The following is a 13495-nucleotide window of genomic DNA, read 5'->3' on the forward strand; positions in this document are numbered from 1 at the left end:
CAGGTTTAAAGGGAGGACCTAAAAATTTAAAAAATAAATAGCCGCCCCTTGCTTGCACTCCAAAAGGGTTGCATGCCCCCAGGTATAAAACAGAGTTTCAAGTTTACCCCTACTTTAGTCCAATAAAACATTTGTTTCAGTGAAAGAGGCCTACCTCTTACAGGTCACCCAAAGATTGTTCTATTAATCCTTCAAACAAAACACTTCTTCGGCAATGTCTACAGAGATAGAAAAAGGTGATTGACTCAGTTCTGTCAACTCACATAACTTTGACAAGAGAATCTTATTCTAGAATAACCCCTCTTCCAATCATGGACGGGGTACGGACTAGTCATATTCTCCCGCGGAAACCTACCCTATACCCAAAGTTTTCCTGCCGAAGCAGACCAGGACGCATGCCCCCTGGGTTCCAGTCATATCCTTCCGAATTACTCGCGCTCATCGGGAGGACGGACTATAGGTTGAGACATTTCTTGCATGAAGAGACCATTTAGGGATGGTATATGACTATTTGCGATGCGTGATCCGGGAAATGAAAGCTGGTCCACGAGCTTGACCACTCTTCCTTCGTGCGGAAAACACATTACTCTAAAGAGTGAGGAGACGATGGCTCTCATGCAATATATATAGTCTCGTCCAAGGAGTAGGTTATAATCCAAGGGTCCTTGAACGACCATCACGTTCATTTGAACGGTCTTCCCTTTCAATGTTATGGGCACATTGGGGAGGATCCCTAAAGGTCGACTGGTTCCTTTATCAAAGCCTGTCAGATTTCTCATTTCAGGCAAAAGCGCTGGCGAACCAAGCGCTTTCCAAGCAATAGAGGAAAGGATACTCACAGATGCCCCCTCATCAATGATGGCGCCAGCCATGACCATTCTGTATATTTGGACGATAATTCTGAATGGTATGCTTACTGGCAAACGGGGTCTGCCTAGTTGGTTCCAGTCGAAGGAGACAAATAGGTTGCTTGGTGGTGGGACCGAGTAAACGGCCGGGTATCGCTCTGACGAAATTCCTTCTTGCGATAAAGGAATGGGGGGATTTCCCCCGTGCTTGTCGGAGTCTGTGTTGATGAAGAGAATTTGGATGGTGTCATCTTTATCCTCTGAAGGCAAGACCGGGTCAACTGCCGCCTCGACCTTTTAACTTTCGTCGGGTATGGATTCAGCTGGTTCATCTTCAATGACCGGCGCTTCAGCTGACCACTTGAGCGGACCAGCTAGATTTTCAACTAACGAAGGACTCGGCAAGAGTTTTTTATATCCAGGAGGAATTCGTAACGGTGAAACCGGACGATCATCCAAAACTCTTTTTGCTTCGTCTAAGAAGGGACAACGGTGGATAGCATGATTGCCTTCGCACAGTCTACAGGGAGATCTAGCTCTCCCTTTTTGTCCAAAGACTTCACTTTCGCTAGTTAACGGTGTGCATTCAACCTGGCTATCAGAGGTTGATGCCACCGGATTGTGCAAATGGGGAGACCAGTCCCTTAGTATCCGAGGGATGCATGGACAATCTCTGTGGAAATGGTCTCCCTTGCATATGACACATGGCGATTTAGGCCTAGTCAGTGTTGTGTGTGGATTTTTGTCAGACGACACTTGTTTGCCCCCAGTCGCTTTTGGCTCCTTCTTCTTCTTCTCTTTCTTCTTCTTTTCCTTCTTCTCCTTAGGAACTTGGTTTTTTGTTTTACCAGTTCCGTCAAGCGAAGAGGAAGGAGGAGAGGAAGAATTAGAGGAAGTAGAAGGCTGGTGGGTAACTCTGGACTGGTCTAACTATTGATTCGACTGTTCAGGAATAGTGGTGTTCTGAACGACATTGGTTGAGAAGAGCCAGACCGGAAAGCCAATTGTCAGTCCTGGAAGCGACAATGTGGCCATATGGGGCGCACCAACATCTCCCCAAGAGGAGAAGGGACTAGGATTTCCACCAAGGGGAATTCCTTGGTTGGTAGGCTCCATTTTCTCAACCTAAAGATCAACGCAGGAAAAAGGGTATGAATATTCCGTTTAAAATAAATTTTAACGATGCTTGGACATAACTTGCTTTTTCAGTTTTAAAGAGTCGAGAAAAAGCAAAAGATGACTCTAGTCGCCTTCGATGTTTTAACGAGCCCGAAGTGACAAATGCTCGGATGGACTTTTTCCGTTATAGAGTCTGAAAAAGGCCAAAAGGAACTGCTCTGGAGTTCTAGGTAGAGGGTGTGCCAAACTTTTCGCAAAACCGCAGAATACTTTTTAAGGTACGGGCAGTCAATCTTCCTGAATGCTGTGTTCAGTGCATTGCGATCAGTAGGGCGGCCGACACGGCTTCCTAAGGATAAAGGTTTTATGCCTATAGGGGTCTCCCAATATATACTCGATGGTACGTGGGAGCACAATCTGTACTGGCGCTATCGTCTCTCAGGAGGAATCACCCAACCATCAGCGAGATCGACAGTCACCAGGTTTTACGACGCCGAAACACGTCTCTAGCCTAGACCTCTATGTTGTGCGTTAAGTTCCAATGCGTTGTTAAGTTCATTCAATTTATTTTAGGTTGATCTTTCTTAGAAGTTTGCCTTTTTGGATCACCACGAGATGTATATACAACTTCCTAAATGCAGTCTAAAGATGATAAGCAAGCATTTATCTCTTTTCAACAAATGAAAATCCTAGCTACAAGGGGAAAAGAAAGACACAATCTTTTCTCAAAGAGAATAGAGCACACTGTAAATGCACTTTTCCTAAATCAAAGCATGCAAACTATCAATATGCAAATGCATAAATGCATGTATTTGTTTTCGCTTTCTTAATATTGATGCCTAAAAAGAATGTTGTTGTACAAATTTGAATTCGATTTCAAGTGAAAACATAAACAAGTTTCTTTTTGAAAAACAAAAAGACGATTACGACACTTTATGATTTACTTGTTTCAACACTAGAAATGCATAAATTAAAACCAAACGACAAAAGTAAAAGCTTAATCAACTGTGAACAACAAACAAACTCACTCCTAAGATCAAAACGACACTTACGACAGGTCTAGATCTAAGGGTGACAGTATGACTAGTTTACTTTTGTAATGGGAAACTGCAAATGATGTAACAAATACACAAAGAACAAACAAAGTTTCTTTATACAACTGAGGCGGAATTGAGGCAAAGAAAAGGGGTTTCAGATAGGTACACTGACTGATAACAGGCTGCAAAAAATAGAGATAAAACTGAGCAAAAGGAAGCAGGAAACCACAGCTGCATAAGGCAAAGGCTGATCAGCGCACCCCCAACACAGAGAAACTGAACTTCAGCGCAGGTAGCCTTCACGGGACCTGCGTTGAAATGCAGAACCTCTTCACAGAGTCTGCACTGAAGCAGAAACGAGAATTGTCTCTGGGTTGTGGGTCACAGTTTGCAGTTTAATCTACAGTTTTTGGCCGGATAAAAGCTATCAATTAGGTACAATTATGAAGATGATTTAAAGGAGGACTAAGATCTATCACAAAGGGCCGTTAGAGCATTTTTGGATCAGCTATTCAGATCATAAATAGGCCCAACGAATGGACTAGAGTAGCAGATCTCTACTTTGCATTTGTAAATGGCAAATGCAGTTCGATTTGGCACTCCTGAGTTTATGAAAAGAACAACAATAGAAACACAAATAAACTAACAAGATACGATCCCCAGTGGAGTCGCCAATTTGTTGTTGGGAAAAGTATCCATTCGGAATGCCCCTATCCCACTCTAAGGTGTGATAGTGCCTTAGCAACAAACAAGGAAAACTACTTGAGTATTTCTTCTTTATGAAATGTAAATGAGGAGGAAGGATGTAACTAACCCGTGTCTTCCGCTAGTTTGTTGATCCAATCGCTCCTCTCTTCAGTGGCTCCCAGCTCCTTGCTCCTTCGCCGGCCCAGCTTCACGGGATTCCTGCAAGATCACAACAGAGAGAAACTACACGAAGATATAGATATACATTCATAAAAAGCTCAAGATCAGATTAAGCTAAACATGTAAGCATAACAAAACACCATTGGTACACATCATGTAGGAGAAACTCAAATAGTTTATTGATAGAATAAGAAAGTCCAGGAGGAGATACAACCAAGTGAGTTCTGATCCAGCATCTACCTCCCAGCAAAGGAATCCCTTCCTCTCCTCCAACAAAGCATAAATCACCCAATGTACTAATCTCAATCTCAAACCAACAGCAATTCTCTGCAAAGTACAAAATTCCAGCCTCCTGAACCTCTGGGTGAGAGATCCATATATAGATGTAAGAAGAGAGGATGAGTCAGCTTATGTTTTGACTTGTGGCTTCTCTATGTCAGTTCTTGCTTCCACTTGGAGGTTGAGAGCCTCTTACTCATCACTAGTCGAATTCATTGAGGCAAGTTTCATTGACGAAGATTCTGGAAGCTTCCAGTGTCTGTACACCTTGCGGAATGACATTGCCATTTGGCATTTCTCGCTCAGCCCACCCTGGTAGTGCTTTTAGGTGCGTTGCAACACACCTAGCTAGTGTACTGGGGTGCACTGCAATGCAGGCAGCTAGTAGAGCATCTGAATTGATCCTGAATTGACTGTTTCTGAGTGGTTTTTGGTGGAGAACTTCTGGGAGAAGCTGTCATTGGTTGACCTTGTTCCTTTAGGGGTAGGAACAACTCTTTTAGGGACTTTGGATCCCTTGGATTATGGACATTTCATGCTCAATGCTGTAAGGCACAAAAATGTCTATAACACTCTTCCTACGTAGTACTGTTACTTCTCACTTGAAGGCTCACTTTTCTCCCCTCCTTTTGTAGTAAGAGAACCTAGACACAGTTGTGTTGCACACTCACTAGGCACACTCACCTTGTTGTTAGAAGACACCATTACATTACTCTCCTATGCTGACAGCTAGAGCCAAGGCAGATCTTTGATAACTTGGCAATCAAGCCTTCATACTGGATGGTACTCCTACACCAAATGGTGTCACGTCTAATTGGGACTTCATATCGGGGATATCCCCTTGGTTTACAAATTTCCAGCACCGTCGACAAAATGGCGCTAGAAGGAGGGTCAAATGATAGGTCATGCCCGTAGAGTCTAGTTTGAGTCTCTTATTTAAAATGGCTCTTCCCCAAATCATAATCCTAGGATGTTTTCCTTAAGACCTTAATTGTACCATCCCTGTGGAAGTTATTCATGACTTGTCCAGATTTAAGTTTGATGGTGAGGGTGCATCAACCTTTCATGAACATTTCTTTCAAGTTCTCCATATTTTTTCTTGTCATGTAATATGTTCCAGAGATGTCATCACTATATTACTCACCCTCACATTCGAACATCTTGTCAGTCAATGGTGTCATACATTACCCATTTCTTCTATCCATTCATTCGATCAGATTAGCAATATGCTGTATAAACATTTCGATAAGTATAACCACCAATATGTATGTGAAAGAATCTATCATTTAAGAATGAAGCCTGATGAATCAGTTGAGGATTTTTCTTATCAATTCCTTCACCTTCGTTGCAAAATTCCTGAAAAAAATTGAACTCACATTTCTTGAAACGAGAGTTTGAATGCTTGGTTCATGTATCCTTATACGGTGAGCCTGAACCTCCTATTTTTCCTTCTCCCCAAACTCTTGTGAATCATGAGCCACCTCAAATCGCAGAGGATGAGCATACTCCCCCTTTTGTTCCTTGTCGTCCTCCTTTTTAAGTCCCAATGTGGGTGCCTCCTTGTGGTGATCATAAAACTGGGAAATCTATGAATCAAATCTCCATACCATCTTCTCATTCTTCTCCCGCTTTAGTGGAGGAAATTCCAAAATGGCTCATGAAGCCTACAATGAAGATTCACTCCTCCTTTCGCAAGAGGATTTCATCGTTCACAACTCTAATCTCAATGTTGATCCAGATTTTTGTTATCCTCTATCTTCTTCACATCCTGACTCCTTGTACCATGTCCCATTTGATCAATTTTCCTCACCAGCTAGTTCTCCACATTCTCCTGATTCTCAAGCTGCTCGCTCAAACCACGATTAGGTACAAGGTAGCCACATTACGTAGTTAAAGGAGCAGAAAAGTGAGGGAAATTTCAATCTTTCCTCTATCCTTTGAAATCTTTTGTGTCAAAACAATGAGTTTCCATTCTTGAATGACTCTCCATCTGCTAATCTCGATGGAAAATTCAGTACAATCAATTATTTCAATCAACCTCCATCCTTGGGAATTAATCATTACAATGATGATAACTCTATTTCTATATGTCATGATTAATGCCCAAGAATATAATACGATCTTCCAGCTTGTCATGATAATTTTAATTTATATCTAGAATCTGCTTCGGTCGAGGAAGATGTTCATATTGAAACTTCCCCTTCACTTCATTATCCCTTGTGTCCTACCATTCATAACACATCCATTTGTGATTGAGATACTTCATTCTCTTTAGTTTCTTCATCCAATGAGTTATCTCCTCAATTGACACAAGGTGGAGAGTTTTTCCATGATGAAATTGAAAATAGTCAAATCATAGAGAACTCTTCCCACCCCTCATCATCTCCTATTTTGCAGGAAGACAACTCTTCAAATTAGCTTACTCATGAGATCTCACCAATTAATTTATCTTTGAATGTGATATCAGAAGGGCCTCTTCAATTGAGTAATCTAATTGTTGAATCTCAAAATTCCAGTGAAACTTGTGACAAAGATGGTTTCCATCTGGTGAGTAGTTTTTAAATTACCAACAACAACTATCCTCAAAACATGCATGATCTGGTTCAAGCTTCAAAATGTGATTCTGCGATCTTGGAAAGTTCTAGGACCTGCCAGGCAATCAAGGCACTTCAAATTCCATTGATGGTTATGTCAGGATCTCATGACTCTGGTAAGCCCCCCAAACTAAATTAGATCTGGTTTCTCTTGCAAAATCCGTCTATCTGCATGGTTTCACTTGATGTGGATTTCTGCATGGAAATTTTTTGGTATTCCAAGTGTATTCTTTTGAGTTTTCAAGATTTTATTTCTAACCAAATTCAAGAATCTATTATAGTTCATTCATCTTAATGCAAATCTCTCACATCAAACTGAGGTTGGGAATGTCCATCTCTCATGAACTCATGGAATTGTGAAGTTGGTCATCTCAAGGACTATCTTTGCCTACAAGAATCATACTTATCAAATTTCTCTCTTAATAGTCAGCTCTGTGGTCTTCTTACGAATCTTATATTGTAAATATGTCCTCTCATCACACCAGAAATCTACCTGTGTGAGAATGAATGCTCAAGTTGTCACACGAATCAAGTTCTTCTCCATTCACCATGCCTCAACTAGTTTCATGCATTCTTGGTGCCAGCATTATTTTTAAACTCTTTTGATGACTATGATACTTGCAAAATTTGTAACCATTTGAAAGAAGGTGGTATGCCATATCTACCTTGCAAGGAACTTGGTTCGATTGTTCAAAGTGTTCACAAGTTCAAATTGATTTTTCTTTTTTCATTTCAAACTGGGAATCTAATGTTTCAATCAACTCATATGAACTTTTCTCTTTATTCAGTGACTTTCATTTGTCTTATCATTTTCCCATCAGTACATCCAATGAAATTTGTTTCAAACCCTTTTGTCTTCACTTTTCAACATATCTCTATTCATATTTCTATCAAGTAGGTGAGGCACTTCGGCCTTCATTGATGGTTATGGAAAGTCCTCACTGTCTTGGCATCACTGATGAGAATGATCAGATCTATTTTCCCATAAAAGATTCCCATCATGACCTTGATTCTCGAATCGAAAATTCATATTCCCCAAGATCACAAGGTTATCAAGAGGGCTATAATGAATTTTACGATCCAATCACTGATTGATGGAACAATCTTACTTGGTAATCTTTGTATCAAAAAAAAAAGTTTCGATCTTTCCTCACGCTCGCCAAGGAGCACAATGTAGATGAAGGCATATTTACAAGAAGCTTCTAAGGTTTGTTGAAAATGGTATTCATAAGAAAGGTAAGCATATGGGTTGGACACAAGTAGTGGGTGTGACACACATTTCCATCCAAAGGCAAGACCTTCCTTTTCTTGTGCAAGTTTTTCAAGTATTTGTATTTTTTGTTGCACATCACTTTATATCTATTTTAATCAATTATATCTTTGTGGATCTAGGTCGGGAACAACTACAGTGGCTTCACTGCGAATTTCATTACACGTAACCCCGACCTTCTAGCTATTAGGATAGGTTAGGATTAGTTGCATCTTAGTTTTCACTTCCTTGCACTCATCTTGCACTCGTTCCCTGTAGTTTGTCCTGATTTTCTTATTCCGGGTCTACATCATGTTTGCTTTAGTCATTTTGTTCTTTTGTCTTATGATTTTGTTGCCTCGTTCTGTGTTTTCTTTCTTTTTGCCTTGTTTTTTTTTGTTGATTTTTCCTTTTGTTTTCATCATGCAAATAAGTGTTGTTCCTTACTATGTTTTGGATTCTGATTGTGTGTGGCTGAAGTTCAAAGAGTCTTGTGACACTGCAGCGCTTGGCTAGTCTTCTGGCCATCTTCCTTATAGTCGTTGCATCTTTTGGCCTGATCAAGTGCTGACGGAAAATATGATCCGTCCATAAGGAGAGATTTGGTCCAGCCATGAACCTATGTCTAGTCAGGAAACTCATGCCTATACTCAATTTTCTGCTTTGGTGTTTTCAAGCTTATCCAACTAGTAGAAATGGAGAAGGGGAAAATATAAACAAACAAACCTAAATCAGAGGTATTTATATGCTTCTCTGAAGGAAAAACCTCTCCTTCTCTCAATAAGTCGAGATTCGTCTTTTTCCCCAAAATAAATAAGTGCCAATGCAAATTTATCTTTAAATAAATAAATAAAGGCGGAAGAAGAGAAAGGCTTCTTGTGAAGAGAGGTAAAGTAGGAAACTCCACTAGGGTACTGTCCATGCCCGTTGGTAGTGGAGCAATGCTTGTGTTCCCACATGACTCCTCTAGGGTATTGTCCAGGCTTGCTGGCAGTGGAGAAACACTAGAGATGAAAAACTATACTCTGAAAATATTAAGCTCACAAGCTAAACTACCCTTCCCAATTCGAAGCATTGTGATTTGGCTTAATCTTATGTTGTGATCAACTGAGAAGGTACAAAAGGGAACATGTATGCCCATGGGGTAAGTGGAGAAGCCAAAGTAATCTTCATGACAAATTAATACTCCCTGAAGGACCAAGCATCTGCACGAAAATGAACCAAGACATAGAAGTTGGATTCAACCGGTGTGTCGCCAAGTGTTGTAGTGACTGCAACACCATCCAAAATTCTATCCTACACTTGAATTTTGGATCCTACTGTGGATCCTATGATCGGTTCTTACTTAGTCACTTATTGGTAATCCAATTATTTCAAGATCCCTTCCTAAATCTTAAGCGTTGTTCATGCTTTCATCTTTATATAGCATATGTCATCTTCGAGCATGGTGATTATCACTTGTCATGCAAAGAGAATTTTGTTTTTCTTCAAGGCAAAATATTTATGAGAATGAGTTGTTCTCATAATGTAGACATGTTTCACACTCTTTTCCAAAGAATCAAGCATTATTACACAAGTGTCTCCATTATCCTCACAAATTCTATCATCGAAGTTACACTTGTCGTAAGCTGCCAGAAAGGTTGTTAGATTAAGCAAAGTATGTTTTCACATGTTCCAGATGGTCTATTTTGTATCACTAAGTGTTCAAGTGTGTAATAATAGTCAAGTTTTGTCACTTTTCACATTAGTTCCATTGATCCCACACACAACCAAATTCAAAATTTTTCCTAACAACCTAGCCTCATCCAACTTTCCTAAACTACACACTTCACATCTACAACCCTCAAGCTTTTCCCTTGCCTGCTGGAACTGCACAATGTGAAAAAATCCCACCCTCCCTTGGAATCCAAAATTGTACAATGACTTCCTTTAGTGTCCTTCCCTTGGATGAAACCCACTGTCTCCAGAAACTGTGCAGTTTTGTCCCTTAAGCTTCAGCTGCCCAATCCACCTTGCCTCCCGAAACTACACAAATTTTTCCTCCCAAGGCCTTATCCCGTAGTAGTCACTTCCTGCTTAAGTTACGCAATTTTTTCTCTTAGTGACCACAACGCAATTCCTTCCCTCAATCAGGACTTTGCGAAAAATTTCCCTCAACCTAGCATGAGTTGTGCACTACGCAGTCTCAGTGGTCAAGATTGACCCTTGGCTGCTTGAACTGCACAATTGAACAACCACTAGGCCTTCTCCCTTATCTTGTCACTAAGTCCCAACCTAGTTTATGAATCCAAGTGAATCATCTTATACTAGGGGTTTATCAAACTAATATCACCTTGTCATGAGTAGATTACAGATACATGAATTATACCGGGATATGACAAGATGATGAAGAAGGAGATTAAGAAGAATGACATGCTAGATGACTCTCAAGGAGCTTAGGAGAAAATATGTTTATCAAATAAGAAGACCAAGGAACCCCGGGTATGATAGAAAATTGGGACTACATAAAGACTTCTTCTGATGCATAACCCTTTAGAGGGTAGGTATGCGAAACAAAACACATCATTTTGAAATACACCTCTTAGTGTAGCATGAAGAGCCACTTATCGTTGTCATATCATTATGTCTTCAATGGAATGCATGGTTGCAACACTCTAAGTCATTCCATGTGTTTCTTTTAAGTATCTTGCTCCCTTTCGTTTGTTGGATCAATTGTCATCTTTTGGCATGTTTGGTTGTTATGTCATGTTTGTGAACCTTTCTAGTGACATCAAAGGTTGGTATTTGTGTATACAAGTTATCCTAGCCATGTAAACACCTATCGCAATCATACAAAAAGTCTTGAGCATTGTCGCAAGAGTGTCGTCACAGTCATCCTAATGTCGATCTCAAGTGTCGCGCTTGTCGCTTCTTGTAATGAGACAATAGTTTAGAGGGTAATGCTTTGCTTGTTGTTATGATTGTCTATGCTTGTCATGCCATCAAAGTATGCTAAGTTTGTGATCATAGTTTTAGTTCATCATGAGTCCATATTTTCCCTCACACTTAGCCATTTTCAGAAATCTTCCCGATTGAGAAACTGAACTTCATAGAGCCCCGACTGAGTTGCGTACTATGTAGTCTCAACCCTTAATGATGTGACCTTGCTAATTGGAGCTACGTAGTACCTAGTCACTATCCTCTAGGGAAGTTTCACTCCAAAATTCCAGAGTTCAACAACTTTCCTTATCTCCCATAATTGTGTAGTCATTCCTTCCAGTTTGGCTTGAACTGCACATTCCACACTTTCAGTCCTAAAAATTTTCCCTTTCCTGTTGGAATCCTATAGTGCACAAAGATACCAGCCTCCCCTAGCCTCCAAAACTGCACAGAGGTGTCCCCTTGTGTCCTCCATTAGCCATAGCTTACTCTCCTCAAGAACTGTGTAGTTTTGGCTTCCAAGCCTTTTAGTTGTCCAGTCCTCCTTGCCTCTGAAAACTACATAGAACTGACCTCATTTGTCCTTACCTTGCATCAGCCACTTCTAACTTGAACTGTGTAATCCTGTCTCCCAGTGACCAATACATATTTTTTCTCCTCAAGGAGGATTGTGCTCAAAAGTTCTCCATTCAAGCTTGAGCTACGCTCTGTGCAGTCTTAGTGATCATGCTCTCTCCATGCCAATAGGAACTACTCAATGCGCAATCACTGAGCCCTGTCTCCTAGCTTGTGACTTGTCCTAAGCATAGTCCATGAATGATAATGCACGATATGTTGTAGATCTTATCCAAAAATATATGATAATAGAAATAAACCCAAGAATAATAAGATTGAAATAGATAGAAATGATTCTCTTTATTAATCAAAACCCTTAAGGTAGGGCAACACCATACATTCACTCCTTAAGGAAGGAGAGCACTCCACAAGCCATATGCCTGTTCATACAATAATACTTCTCTTCATATCTCTCCATGTGGAGTCTCTAGCCTCTATATAGGCCTCATACATACAATACCATGCATCATTACCATGGTTCCCTCATACCATCAACTAATACCATGGGCCCATTACATTATTATTAACTACTTGTGGTCCCTTACATGACATGGGTTAACCACCTTATTTATTACTATGGCCCATCCCATTATTACATTATTACCTTGGGTACCTCCCTTGGTACCCCATATTATCCCCCCTAGGTATATAACATTCCACCCCCCTAAGCATGTTTCGTCCCCGAAACATGGGAAGAACACAAATAATAAGATCTACTCAAAAGAGTAGTCCACTAATACCATGCACGTGCATCTAGCCATCCCAGAGAAAGGTGAACCCTCGATCTCGCCGGTGCCTCGCTCGCTTGAGATGGAAATTGACCGTGGCAGTTCTTCTGTGTTGATGTGTAGTAGGTGGATCGTCTCTCCTTTCTATCCATCATGTGACTACTTGGTTTCCATCTTGATGGTTGTCTTGTGGGGTGATGTGGTTGATGATATGTTGAAGCTTTAACCCATGATGGCTTTTGCTTGACTTCACCCTGCTGTGGTGTCTGTTGTGGTGTCTTCTTTTTCAATATGACTTCAACCACTGAGCCCTCCTCTGATGTATCATCACCTGTAACCTTTTCTTCTGCAGCCTCTGTTTGTGTTTGATTTTCGATCATCAAAGGCTCGTCATCTGATATGTCAGTCCCTTGAACATCTTCTGCTTCAGCCTCCATGTGCTCTACCTGTTTATGGATGGAAATATCCTGTAATGTAATTTTCTTCTTTTTATACCATAGCTTCAGGAATTTCTTCTGCACATTAATATTGATAGTACCCACGGATTCCATCCAAGGATATCCCAAAACAACATCCATATTATCCATCTCTGAAGCATAAAAATCACCATGCAACACATATTTATCCATAGAAATCTTCAAATCCTTGTACACTTGAACATCCTCATTATCAACCTATGTATGTTCAATTTGTTTTGCTGGGACTTGCAATTTTTTTGCCAAATTAACATTGATAAAATTATGTTTACAACTAGGATTGATAGAAACAATGATCTTCTCCTTTTGAATGAATCCATGAACCTGCAATAAGGATATACCAGTAGGAAATAATCCCACATGTTTCTCCTTATCTTTTTTTCTAGCATGAGACCATCTGTCTAAAAGTAATTTTTCAAATTCTTCATCGGGCAGGTTGGAACACTTCTTTTGGTTAAGTAATCCCCACCATGTGGTAGCCTCATCTCTAAAGTAATGCACTACCCACCATTTCCAACTTTTGTCCCATACGAACTTTTTTTTGTTTTATATATTCTTCAATAGTAAGACCATTATCTTTCCCTGTAAAATATAGCTTCTCCATGAGATAAATTCACTTACTTGGCGAAAATTTGTAATTGTCACAGTTTTGTCAATATTGCTCAGAATCTTTATTATAACCTGTTTTTGGAAATGGAACAACCATTCTGCATCTTCCATGTGATAGAAATCCTGATTCAGACACTGGCATTTCAGATCTGCGC

Source organism: Pinus tabuliformis, chromosome 8, assembly GCF_031772625.1.
Source record: "Pinus tabuliformis cultivar Carrire ecotype Pingquan chromosome 8, CPIR1, whole genome shotgun sequence".
NCBI lineage: Eukaryota > Viridiplantae > Streptophyta > Pinopsida > Pinales > Pinaceae > Pinus > Pinus tabuliformis.